The 12,499-nt window shown below is 45.5% G+C and overlaps 1 non-coding gene across 1 annotated transcript; it reads left to right on the top strand.

Annotated features, from left to right (window-relative positions):
- The first annotated feature begins 3,592 nt into the window (after nucleotides 1-3,592).
- Nucleotides 3,593-3,694, top strand: LOC129514301 (U6 spliceosomal RNA). Its single transcript, XR_008665377.1, has one exon. It is a non-coding gene; the product is annotated as a U6 spliceosomal RNA (small nuclear RNA).
- The last annotated feature ends 8,805 nt before the right edge of the window (nucleotides 3,695-12,499 follow it).

The following is a 12,499-nucleotide window of genomic DNA, read 5'->3' as shown; positions in this document are numbered from 1 at the left end:
ACCAATCACCTTCCTATATACTAGCAATGAACAATTGGAATTTGAAATTAAAAGTAATATGGTTAGAAAGGGGAACCCTCTTACACTGTTGGGAATGCACGCTGGTGCAGCCACTCTGGAAGAGTGTGGAGGTTTTTCAAAAAGTTGAAAATAGAGCCACCGTAGGATGCACCAATTGCACTACTGGGTGTTTACCCCAAAGATACAAATGTAGTGATATGAAGGGGCACCTGCACCCCAGTGTTTATAGCAGCAATGTCGACAATAGCCAAACCATGGAAAGAGCCAGATGTCCTTTGCCAGATGATGGATAAAGAAGATGTGATATAGATATAGATATAGATATAGATATATAATGGAATACTACTCAGCCATCAAAAGGAATGAAATCTTGCCATTTGCCATGACATGGAAAACTGGAGAGTATTATGCTGAGGGAAGTAAGTCAAACAAAGAAAGACATTTATCATATGATCTCATTCATGTGTGGAATTTAAGAAACAAAACAGAGGAGTATAGGAGAAAGGATGATACAATGAAAACAAAATCAGAGAGGGAGACAAACCCTAAGAAACTCTTAATCATAGGAAGCAAACTGAGGGTTGCTGGAGGGGAAGGGGGGTGGGGGAATGGGGTGACTGGGGGATGGGCGTGAAGGAGGGCACGTGATGTCATGAGCACTGGGTGTTATATAAAACCAATGAATCATTGACCTCAAAAACTACCTACCTCAAAAATTACTAGGAAACTATATGTTAATTAACTGAATTTAAATTTTAAAAAATTGGGATCCCTGGGTGGCGCAGCAGTTTGGCGCCTGCCTTTGGCCCAGGGCGCGATCCTGGAGACCCGGGATCGAATCCCACATCGGGCTTCCGGTGCATGGAGCCTGCTTCTCCCTCTGCCTGTGTCTCTGCCTCTCTCTCTCTGTGACTATCATAAATAAATAAAAAAAAATTAAAAAAAATAAGTTTTAAAAAATTTAAAAAGCAACAAACAAAACAAAGCAAAAGACTCTGCTCACCTCTCTGCATTTCCATCTCTTTGATCCTTAACTATTCCCACCTTTAACTCTGGGCTGGGTTTGTGGTGGTTAAAGGAAGCTTTGATTTTTTTCTAAAAAAAAAAATAATAATAATACTGTTTACATTAGCACCCTCCAAAATTACATATTTAGGTATAAAATCGAACAACATATATACAAGATCTAGATGAGGAAAACTACAAAACTCTGATGAGAGAAATCAAGGAACAACTAAAGAAATAGATATTGTTTGTTCATGGATGAGAAAACTTCATATTGTTATCAGTTATTCCCCACTGGATCTGTAGATTCAATTCAGTCAAAATGCAAGCAAGTTATTTTGTGGATATCAACAAATGAAGTTTATTTTTTAATTTTTTATTATTTTAATATTTTATTTATTTATTCATGAGAGACCCAGAGAGAGAGGCAGAGACACAGGCAGAGGTAGAAGCAGGCTCCCTGCAGGGAGCCCGATGCAGGACTGGATCCCTGGGCTGTGGGATCACGACCTGAGCGGAAGGCAGAGGCTCAACCAATGACTGAACCCCCTAGGCATCCCTCCTTAAACAAATTAAAAATAAATAAATATATGGTAATCAAGAGAGTGTGGTATTAATGGAAGAATAGAGAAATCAGTGGAACAGAATAGAGAGCTCAGAATTCGACCCACACAAATAGAGTCAATTGACTTTTTTACAAAGGTAATTCAGTGGAGAAAGGATAGTGTTTTTTGACAAACGATGTTAGAACAACTGGACATCCACCTGCAATAAAAAGGATTCTAGATACTGACCTTACATTTGTTACAAAAATGAAACTCAAGATGGCCCATAAAGCTCAATGGAAAACATAAAACTGAAATACTTCTGGAAGACAACATAGCAGAAAATCTACGTGACCTTGGGATTGACCAGTAGTTTTTAGACACAACACCGAAAGCACAAACCATGAAAGAAAAAATTGATAAGATGATCTTCATTTAAACAAAAACCTCCTCTGTGAAAGACAGTTCATAGCGTGAGAAGACAACCCACAGGCTGGGAGAAAATATTTGCAAAACACGTATCTGATAAAGGACTTGTATCCAACACACACAAAGTCTTTAAACTCAACAATCCAGAAAACAAGCAACACAACAAAGAAATGGGGGAAAGCTCTGCACCAACATTTCACCAGAGAAGATGCACACATGGCAAGTAAGAATATGAAAGGATCTAAATATCACATGTCATTAGGGAATTTCTAGTTAAAAGTCACAATGAGGTGGCACCCCGGGGGGTTCTGTGGTTGAGCGTCTGCCTTTGGCTCAGGGCGTGATCCTGGGGTCCCGGGATCGAGTCTTGCATCAGACTCCCTGCATGGAGCCTGTTTCTCCCCCTGCCTGTGTCTCTGCCTCTCTGTGTGTGTCTCTCATGAATAAATACATAAAATTAAAAAAAAATCACAATGGGGGCGCCTGGGTGGCTCAGTCGGTTAAGTATTCAACTTGTAATCTCATCTCAGGTCTTGATCTTACGGTTCTGAGTTCAAGCTCCAGAATGGAGCCAAGAAAGAAAGAGAAGAAAGAAGAAAGAGAAGAAAGAAAGAAAGAAAGAAAGAAAGAAAGAAAGAAAGAAAGAAAGAAAGAAAGAAGAAAGAAAGAAAAGAAAGAAAGAAAGAAAGAAAGAAAGAAAAATTAAAACCACAATGAGATGCCACTACACACCTAAAATCCAAAACACTAAAAATAAATAAATAAATAAATAAATAAATAAATAAACAAACAAATAAAATCCAAAACACTGACAATGCCAGATGCTGGTGAGGAAATGGGGCAGCAGGAAAGTCCCTTTCACTCCTGGGGGAATTCAAGATGTACAGTCACTTTGGAAGCGGGTCCTGCAAAATTAAACATCATCTTACTGTAAGATTCAGCAATGACATTGCTACAGTTGCATTTGTATTTACCCAAGTGAGCTGAAAACATATGTCCCCACAAAACCCTGCCCATGAATGTTTATAGCAGCTTTATTCACAGTTGCCAAAAAATATCAGAAGCAACCAAGATGTCCTTCAGTAGGTGAATGGCTATAAGCAAACAGCGGTACATCCAAACAATGGAAGGTATTATTCAGGGCTCAGAAGGAAATGAGCTATGGGGCCACGAAAACCCAGAGAGGAAGTTTCAATGCGGATTGCTAAGTGAGAGAAGCCAGTCTGAAAAGGCTTCGCTCACACTGTAGGATTCCACAATATGACATTCCAGAAAAGGCAAAACTATGGAGGCAGGAAAAAGATGGGTGGTGGCCAGGGGTTCAGGGAACATGAGGGCTGGTGGGGATCGGGGGTGGGGACAAAGGAAGAAGGGCAGCCCGGGAGGTGGTTTAGACAGTGAAACGATTCTACACGATACCATAAGAGTGGATTCGTGACATTACGCATTTGATGAAACCCATAAACCGTAGACCTCAATGAAGGGCCCCCACTGTACACTATGAACTTCGTTGCTAGTGATGTATCAGGAATGCGTCATCAGGCAGGACGAATGTTCTACGCCCCTGCAAGATATTAAAAATTGAGGAAATTGTGCTCGCTTCGGCAGCATAGACACCAAGATTGGAACAGAGAAGATCGGCCTGCCATCTGCACAAGGATGATGCGCAAAATCAGGAAGCGTTCCATATTTAAAAAAATTGAGGCAATCGTGCATGAGGTGAGGGGAGAAGGGCTGTATGGAAAAACTCTCTGTACTTCTGCTTGATTTTCCTGTTAACCTAAAACTGCTCTCAGTAATCAAGTCTATTAATTTTTAAAAAGTGAATGGTCTTGCAGCAGACAATGCTGTGCGTCTTCCCGGGACCACCGCATGTCCCCTGTTCTCCTGCAGTTCTGTTGGGCCCAGGTATCTGAGTTCTGGGGGGTAGGATGAAGCAATGTGAGCCATTTCCAGGCGTGGACCCTCAAAAAGCCCCTCCGGCTTTTTCTTCTTTTTGCAATGACCCTGTTCCAGATGATGGGGCTACAAAACTGAAGAGGGCTCTCCCACCCACACCGGATTCTGGAAGAATGAGGGGGGAAAAAAAAACCCACCTGTTATCATGCTAAGTCACGGAGGTCTTTGGGATTTATTATTGCAACATAGCATAATGTAACTGGACCAAAATAATCACCAAAAGGGTTATAACAAAACAAACTACAACAAAAGTAGCAGCTTCCCTACCTCACCTCTCCTCGGTCTCTGTTTTGCTCCCCAGATGACTACTTGCAATGTTTCTTGGAGCATTTATGTTCACCTTTCTTTCTTTCTTTCTTTCTTTCTTTCTTTCTTTCTTTCTTTCTTTCTTTCGTAAAGATTTATTTATTTATTTGAGAGAGTGAGCGAGAGAGAGAGCACGAGTGGGGGAAGGAGCAGAGGGAGAAGCAGACACCCCGCTGAGCAGGGAGCCCAATCTGGGGCTCAATCCTGGGACTCTGGGATTATGACCTGAACTGAAGGCAGAAGCTTAACCGACTGAGCCACCCAGGCACCCCTATGTCCACATTTCTAAATATGATTTTACTTCTAACTTTGTATTTATCAACTTTAGGTATTATCTATGAACTTCCTATTTCAGCAGATCACCTTTAGTGTTCTTAAATCATCAACGACCCTGACTGTTCCCTTTCCAACTTTGCAATGCGATAAATATGACCTTTGGGGTTAAATCTACATTTAGTTTATACATTATGCAGGATAAGCAAATATAGAACACTGATGAGCCAGATAGTATAATGGATTCTGTGCCCCCCCCCTTTTTAAGATTTATTTATTTATTTCAGAGAGTGTGAGAGAGAGCGTCCGAGTGCAGGGGGTAGAGGGAGAGGGACGGAGAATCTCCAGCAGACTCCCCACTAAGTGCAGAACCCAATGCAGGGCTCGATCCCAGGACCCTGAGATCATGACCTGAGCCAAAATCAAGAGTCAGGTGCTCAACCGACTGAGCTGCTCAGGTACCCCCACGTTTCCTTTCTTGAGCAAGTTTAAGTTTTATTTGTATCTGTGTCTATATTTATCTCATTTTATTTTTATTTGCTTAGTTGATTTTTTTTTAAATTTCCGGGTCAACAATTTTTTCCATACTTCTACAGTGGATATTTGTCATTCTTCCTTGTTGCCCAGATGTTAAACCCTTCCTGTATTTGGGGAATTTCCCCTTAGGAGACTTGTGGGAAGCAGAACGTCCACCAGAGGAGTGGGAGATTCTAGAAGCTCACTGTCTCAGCCTCTTGCAGCTACAGCACTTAACTTGGACATCACCCATCAGACGCACACATCTCAATAGGTAACTACTGGGTGCAGAAGCAGAAAATGCGAGGACTTTTTTTTTTTTTTTTGCAGAAGTTACAGTGGGGCAGCAATGCAAGACAGCAGCAATCAACTGTGCCAGGGACCTGTCAGTGGCATCTCTGCAAGCTGTAGGCCCACTACTTGGGGACAGCATCAGTGTCATCCTCGCTATACCAGCTGACAGCCTGGTGTGAGGAGTTGTTTCTAGTTGGGAGGCCATGATGGGTGTTCTCCAGCCCTTGTGGGATTTTATGAGTCACCTAATACTTTTTTTTTTTAAGATTTTATTTATTTATTCATGAGACACACAGAGAGAAAGGCAGAAACACAGGCAGAGGGAGAAGCAGGCTCCCTGCAGGGAGCCCGATGGGGGAGGACCCCAGGATCACACCCTGGGCCAAAGGCAGACGCTCAACCACAGAGCCACCCAGATGTCCCCAATCCTCTTTTAATAAATTCCCTTTTTCCTTAAGTCAACTAGAGTCGGTTTCTCCTAGAAGAGCTATCGAGACAGTCTTCCACGGGGTCACACGCAGGGCCAATTTCCTGGGTGTCTGATCCCTGCAGGAGGCACTGTCCCTGTTCTCCGAAGAGCCTACCCACTTGCTTTGTTTCAACATCTTGAAATTCTTAAGTTTTAAGCAAGAAGCCTCTTCGTTTTCATTTTACACTGGGCCCTGCAAATGTTGCGGGCAGTCCTGGTGGCCTGGAGCAGATAATGCGTGAAATTCCCTATTTTCCAGGAGAGCTCCATCCTGGGGCCCTCTGCCCCCCATTCCCGTCTGGAATGAGCCCCTGCACAGGTGCCTTACTGAGTCATCCTCATGCCATCAGCCTGGGAGCTTTCCTGGCCTTTCCCCTGGGTTGGAGCCACTGTCTCCTGGATACTGGGCTTTTTGTTTTCCTCTCATCTGGGTGGAGCACATCATCAATCACTTTCTGAGAGAAAGTGCACACGAGGTAAAATGCTTTGAAAGTTTGCATGTCTGAGGGGCGCCTGGGTGGGCCAGTCAGTTAAGCACCTGCCTCGGCTCAGGTCCTGGGCTCAGGTCATGATCCCGGGGTCCCAGGGTGCCCCGCTCAGCGCGGAGTCTGCTTCTCCCTCTCCCTCTGCCTGCAGTTCCCCCTGCTTGTGCTCTCTGTCAAATAAATAAATAGAATCTTAAAAAAAAAAAGTTTGCAAATCTGAAATTATGTTGATTCCCCCTCACACCTAATCGAGGGGTTGGCTAGATGCAGAGTTCCGTGTTAATGGTATTTTTCGTGCAACCTTTTGAAGGCCGAGCTCCTCTGCCTTCTAGCTTCTTTCTTTTTCTTTTTTCTTTTCTTTTCTTTTTTTTTTTTTTTTGCCTTCTAGCTTCTAATGCTGTTTTGGGGAAGTTCAGGCCATTCTTGTTCCCAAGGGTTTCCATGCGGCATGTTTTTGATTTTACTTTTCTCCGTCTCTCTCTCCCTGAAAGCTTTTTGCCCACAGATTTCCTAGGGCTGGTCCTCTGACTACAAAACATATTTCTTCATACTTCAGAAGGTCCAAGCTGGGAATGATAATTACAGAGTCTCCCTCTTTCTTTCATTCACCAAGTTATTTATTGAGCACTTCCTGAGGGCCAGGGAGCGTGCGAAGCCCCGGGTTTGCGATGGGGACACCGTGGGACAGGGCCCCGCCCTCACTGGAGCTTGTGTGACAGCGAGCAGATGAAGCGCGTGGAAATAGATCAAACAATTGCATGTGTCAGTGCTTATGACGAAAAAAAGAGGGGGTTGTGAACGTGAAGCATGAGGGTGATCAAGGAACGTCTCCCTGAGGTCAGAAAGATAGGAAAGAGCCAGATGCGTAAAGAGGCAGGGTGGAATGTTCCAGGTGGAAATTTCCACAGATGCTGAAGTTCTTATGCAAGTCTGGTGTTCAGGGGAGCCTGATTACATCTAGAATCTCACCTCTCACTCCCTTCCAGCCCTTCTGGCCTCCCTGCTGTTCCGTGAACATAGTGGGTATGCCCCAGCCTCAGGGCCTTTGCACTTGCTAAGCCCTCTGCCAAGAATGCTCTTCCCCCCCATATCCGCATGGCTTATACCCTCACCCCCTTCGGGGCTCCAACCTAGCCTTCTTGAGCCCATCTCTGGCTCCCATATTGGAAACTGCAAATCCACTCCCCAATATCTCTACTCCCCTCTCTCTGCTTTTTTGGTCTCCCTTCATACTGATTTCCATCCAACGTACTGTATCTGTTTACTTCTCTTGTTTACAGTCTGTCTTCCTTCAACATAATATAAGCTTCCCAAGGGCAAGGATTTGTGTGCATTTTATTCCCCACTCTATCTTCAGCAACAAAAACAGTATCTGGCACACAGAAGGTTCCTGATAAATATGTTCTGAGTGAATGGATGGTTCTGGGTGGGAAAGAGTTTGGCGTATTTGGGCACAGTAGAAGGTCAGTGTGTGGGACACGGTGAGCAGGTGGGGTAGGGAAGGAAAAGAAGTTCAGAGAACTGGGCGGAGAGTAGACATATGGACCTGGTAAGCCATGGAAATGAGGGTGGATTTTATCCTAAGAGTAAGAAGACCTTTCAAAAGAATCTAAGCAGGGGAGTGACATTATCCAATTTGAATTTTTTAAGATCCCCTCATGGCACCTGGATTTAGGGTAGAAATGGAATCTGGAAATGGGAGATGGGTTAGGCATTGCTGGGATAGTCCAAGCCAGAGGGGATGGTGTCTGGGACTCAGGTGACGGTAGTGTAGACAGAGAATGTGACCAGCTTCCAGATTTGACAAGAAATCTGCGCTTGACTCTTGTCTCAGGCTCCTTGCTACAAAGTGAGCATGGGCTTATGGATCTTGACCTCTTTCTGTAAGATCTTCCTTCAAATTTCAAGTCCAGTTTGAAACTGGTATTTAAAGTTCCAGTTGGGGGGATCCCTGGGTGGCGCAGCGGTTTGGCGCCTGCCTTTGGCCCAGGGCGCGATCCTGGAGACCCGGGATCGAATCCCATATCGGGCTCCCAGTGCATGGAGCCTGCTTCTCCCTCTGCCTGTGTCTCTGCCTCTCTCTCTCTGTGACTATCATAAAATAAAAATAAAAAAAATAAAATCTTTAAAAAAAAATAAAAAAAAATAAAGTTCCAGTTGGAAGTGGAATCAGAGGAAGGGGGATCAGAGGAAGGGGATACATTAGATCCCACCAGTCCTCAGAAGTTATGACCAAGAACTCAGAGGAATCCTTCCCTTACGTTCCAAGTCCTCAACCTTGGATTTTTCTCTTCTCTGTACTTGGCTCATGACTGATTCTACTTAGTATTTCTTTCTTTTTTTTTTAAGATTTAATTTATTTATTCATGAGAGACACATAAAGAGAGAGGCAGAGACACAGGCAGAGGGAGAAGCAGACTCCTTGCAGGGAGCCCAATGCAGGACTCGATTCTGGGACCGGGATCATGACCTGGGCTGAAGCCAGACACTCAACCGCTGAGCCACCCAGGGATCCCCTACTTAGTATTTCTTGAATCAGACCAGTCTTCTCCATCCCCAAGGAAGGAATTTTTCCTTGTTCTCTTCTGCTCTGCACTCTTAGTTCACCTGGCTTACGGGTAAACCTCTGCATTTGCTCTGGATTGTAATGACTGATTGGCTTGACTGTCTTCCCCAGCAGACCATGAGGTCTGGGACTCATGGGTCCACCTTGGTCCACCAAGGACCTTGTGGACTCATCTTTGTGTCCTGGCCTTGTCTGCAGCAACTGGCATGTAGTAGGTGCTCAGTAAAAGACTGTTGAAGTGCCTGGGTGGGGCTCAGTCAGTCAAGTGTCTGTCTTCAGCTCAGGTCATGATCCCGGGGTCCTGGGATCGAGTCATACATTGGGCTCCCTACTCAGTGGGGAGTCTGCTTCTCCCTCTCCCTCTGGCCCCTGCTTCACTAGTTCATGCGCTCATACTCTCTTTCTCTTTCTCTCAAGTGAATGAATAAAATCTTAACAACAACAACAAAAAAGACTGTTGAACTTGATGGCCATAGCCACACTGGCTGTGCCCTCAGGACAGCCTGATTGCTAAAGTCCTCATTGTGAGATGAGAAGAGCTGGCTTTTATCTTTATCAGCCTGCAGTTCTCAATCTGGTCAGACACAGACACTCTCTCCAGGCACTTTTCCACATTAGGCAGGGACTTCCCAGATGCAAAGGACTATGAGAGGTCTCTCCAGTGAGTGCAGGGCCTTGGCGAGGCAGGGAAGGATCCTGAAGTTATCTCTAAGTAAGCTGAAAGGATTAGCTGCTGTTAGAACCACATGGGAGCCCTCAGTAAGGAAATAGCTTCTCTGAGACGGACCCTCCTGAAACTGATAACATGGTTCTCCTAAATATGAGCTACTGACTGGCCTGCTTGTCACAAAGCCCGACTCTTCCTTCCCAGCTGGGTATCTGGTGGTGCCAATCCCCCCGAGGACTGGTGTGCAACAGCTAACCACAGTGGATCCCACCTGGGATCCTAGGGAGGAAGACATCCTCAATTAGCCGGCAGGCACGGACCAGTAATAGTCATATCACAGGTAGAGTGTGGGTTCAGGCTTTCTGAGTGGTGCTGAAACCATACGGAGGATGAGTTGTCAGAAGTTTCCATGAGTCAGATCTTGTCAGAAAAGCACTCATTCAACCTTTTATCAAGAGTATGCATGCAAACGTTAGTGTGAGTTTTCTATCACTGTGTAACGAATCATCCCCCAAACACATCAGCTTAAGACAACACTTTTTTTTTTAAGATTTTATTTATTTATTCATGACAGACACAGGGAGAGAGAGAGAGAGGCAGAGACACAGGCAGAGAGAGAGAAGCAGGCTCCATACAGGGAACCCGATGTGGGACTTGATCCTGGGTCTTCAGGATCACGCCCTGGGCCCAAGGCGGCGCTAAACCACTGAGCCACCAGAGCTACCCAAGACAACACTTATTACGCCATAGTTCCCGTGGGTCAGAAAATTGGGAGTGACTCAGAAGGATGGTTTTTGCTCAAAGTCTTTGAGGAGGTTGCAGTCAACTCTTGACGGGGGTTGCAGTGATCTGAAGGCTTGACTGGGGCCGGGGGACCTGCTTCCATGACAGTGTGCCCTCACGGCTGCTGGAGAGAAGCCTCAGTTCCTCATTGCACACACCTCACTCAGAGCTGCTTGAGTGTGCTCATGACGTGACAGCTGTCATGGAAACCAGGGCAAGTGATCCAAGAGAGATGGGGATGGAAGCCTCGATGGTTTTTGTGACCCGGTCTTGGAAGTTGCACACTGTCACTTCCACTTTATTCTGCTGGTTAGAATTGAGTCTCTAAATTTAGCTCACAGTCAAGGGGAAGAAGGGAATTAGAGTCCACATGTTGAAGGGAGGGTCAGAGTTGGGGTCATATTCTTAACCACTTTATCCAGTCAAGAAAAAACAGGAGGGATGCCTGGGGGGCTAAGGAGTTGAGCTTCTGCCTTCAGCTCAGGGTGTGATGCTGGGCTCTGGGCTCTTTGCAGGGAGCCTGCTTCTCCCTCTGCCTATGTCTCTGTCTCTGTCTCTCTCTCTGTATCTCTCATGAGTAAATAAAATCTTTAAAAAAAAAAAGAAGAAACAAGAAAATTGGAAGTCTCGAGGCTGCAAAAATTCCTATTGCTGCTAGATCAAAGGAATTCGGCCTGAAGAAGTTCCGCATGGAGCTCTGGGTTGAGAAGGACGGCAAGTCTGTTCATTAATTCACTCATCCGTTCATTCTTTTCATTCCACAGCTGTCAATTGAACATCTACTGTGTGCAGTTGGGAAACTGAACTGGAGGCCAAAGGCCTCACGAAGAGGCACAGGTATAACTAAAGTAACAATCGCTAGCCTTTATAGAGCGCTTACTGTGTACCCAGTGCTGCAAAGAGTTTTATATCTAAATATCTCATTTCATTGTCCCAATAATCCTTTGAGATGAGTACTATTATTATTCTCCATTTTATAAATGAGAAACTCAGACTTGGAAAGGCAAGGTCGGGTGCTGTCCAAGGGTAGAAGCCATGATTTGAACCAAAGGACTCTGACCCCAAAGCCCTCATGCTTCTAGCACTACACTGTGGAAATAATGGTCACAAGTATTATTCCTACTTTATTTATTTTGTTTTAAGATTTTACTTATTTATTTGAGAGAGAGAGAGAGAGAGAGAGCACCAGTGATGAGGGAAATGCAGAGGGAGAGGGAGAAGCAGACTCTCCGCTGAACAGGAAACCTGATGTGGGGCTTGAGCCCAGGACCTGAGATCATGACCTGAGCCAAAGGCAGACCCTTAACCAACTGAGTCACCCAGGCGCCCCTCTTCCTACCTAGTTCTGTGCTCCTGTTGTCCAGCTGAGGGCTATGGGGCTCAGAGAGGTTGAGTGACTCTTGCAGGCTCAGCTCGTCTGGAGCTGTGGGCTGCACAGCTGGTTCCTGGGACCTGCAAGTCTGGGCTCTTTCCTCTACACTCACATAAGACTAAGACCTTTTCTGTCCTGCTTCCTGCAGAAATGGAGCTAAAATGGAAAAGGGCCCAGGGGAGCGGGGAGGGGTGGGAAGGGGAGAAATGATGGCTGAGGCCTGGAAGCTTTTACAAGTGTGGATCTGCCCTGGTTGGTTGAAGAACACGTCCGAATCTCTCTGGAGGCTGCCGTGAAGATGCTCTGGAATTCCTGGTGCGCCTGATGAGGTGTTGCTGCGCTCAGCCTGTCAGCCAGCTGGCTCCTTTAGGGATGGCCCCTGTGGGGTCTGGAAGCTCTGGATCCTGAGGCTGCAGTAATTCAGGTCAGCTGTGGCTGGAGGGTACAGAGTCCTTGCTGAGCATCAGGCATGTTGCTAAGGTGCTGGGCACAGTCCCTCAGGGCATCCTCACGGCTGTAGACAAATCCATACTGTTTATTATTCCCATTTTACAGAGGAGAAAGCTGAGGCAGAGAAAGGGTGATTTGTCTGCACCCATGCAGGTATCCAGTCTTAAAGTGGGTTAACTGGGGTTCAGAGATGGGGAGCCCTGGTGGCTTAAAACCAGTGGCCTGGGGGTATGGGACTTGCAGTCAGAGGTCCTGATTTTATGGGCACTCTTGCCTTTTGGGACCCTTCTTTCCGTAATAAATATTAAATGTGATATCTTAGGGGTATATTGGAATAAAGGTGACTCTAATCCAGACTG

The sequence above is a fragment of the Nyctereutes procyonoides genome, unplaced genomic scaffold (genome assembly GCF_905146905.1).
Source record: "Nyctereutes procyonoides isolate TBG_1078 unplaced genomic scaffold, NYPRO_anot_genome, whole genome shotgun sequence".
NCBI classification, from domain to species: domain Eukaryota; kingdom Metazoa; phylum Chordata; class Mammalia; order Carnivora; family Canidae; genus Nyctereutes; species Nyctereutes procyonoides.
Note: the sequence above shows the minus strand (reverse complement) of the source record. Positions and strands in the feature narration are given on the sequence as shown.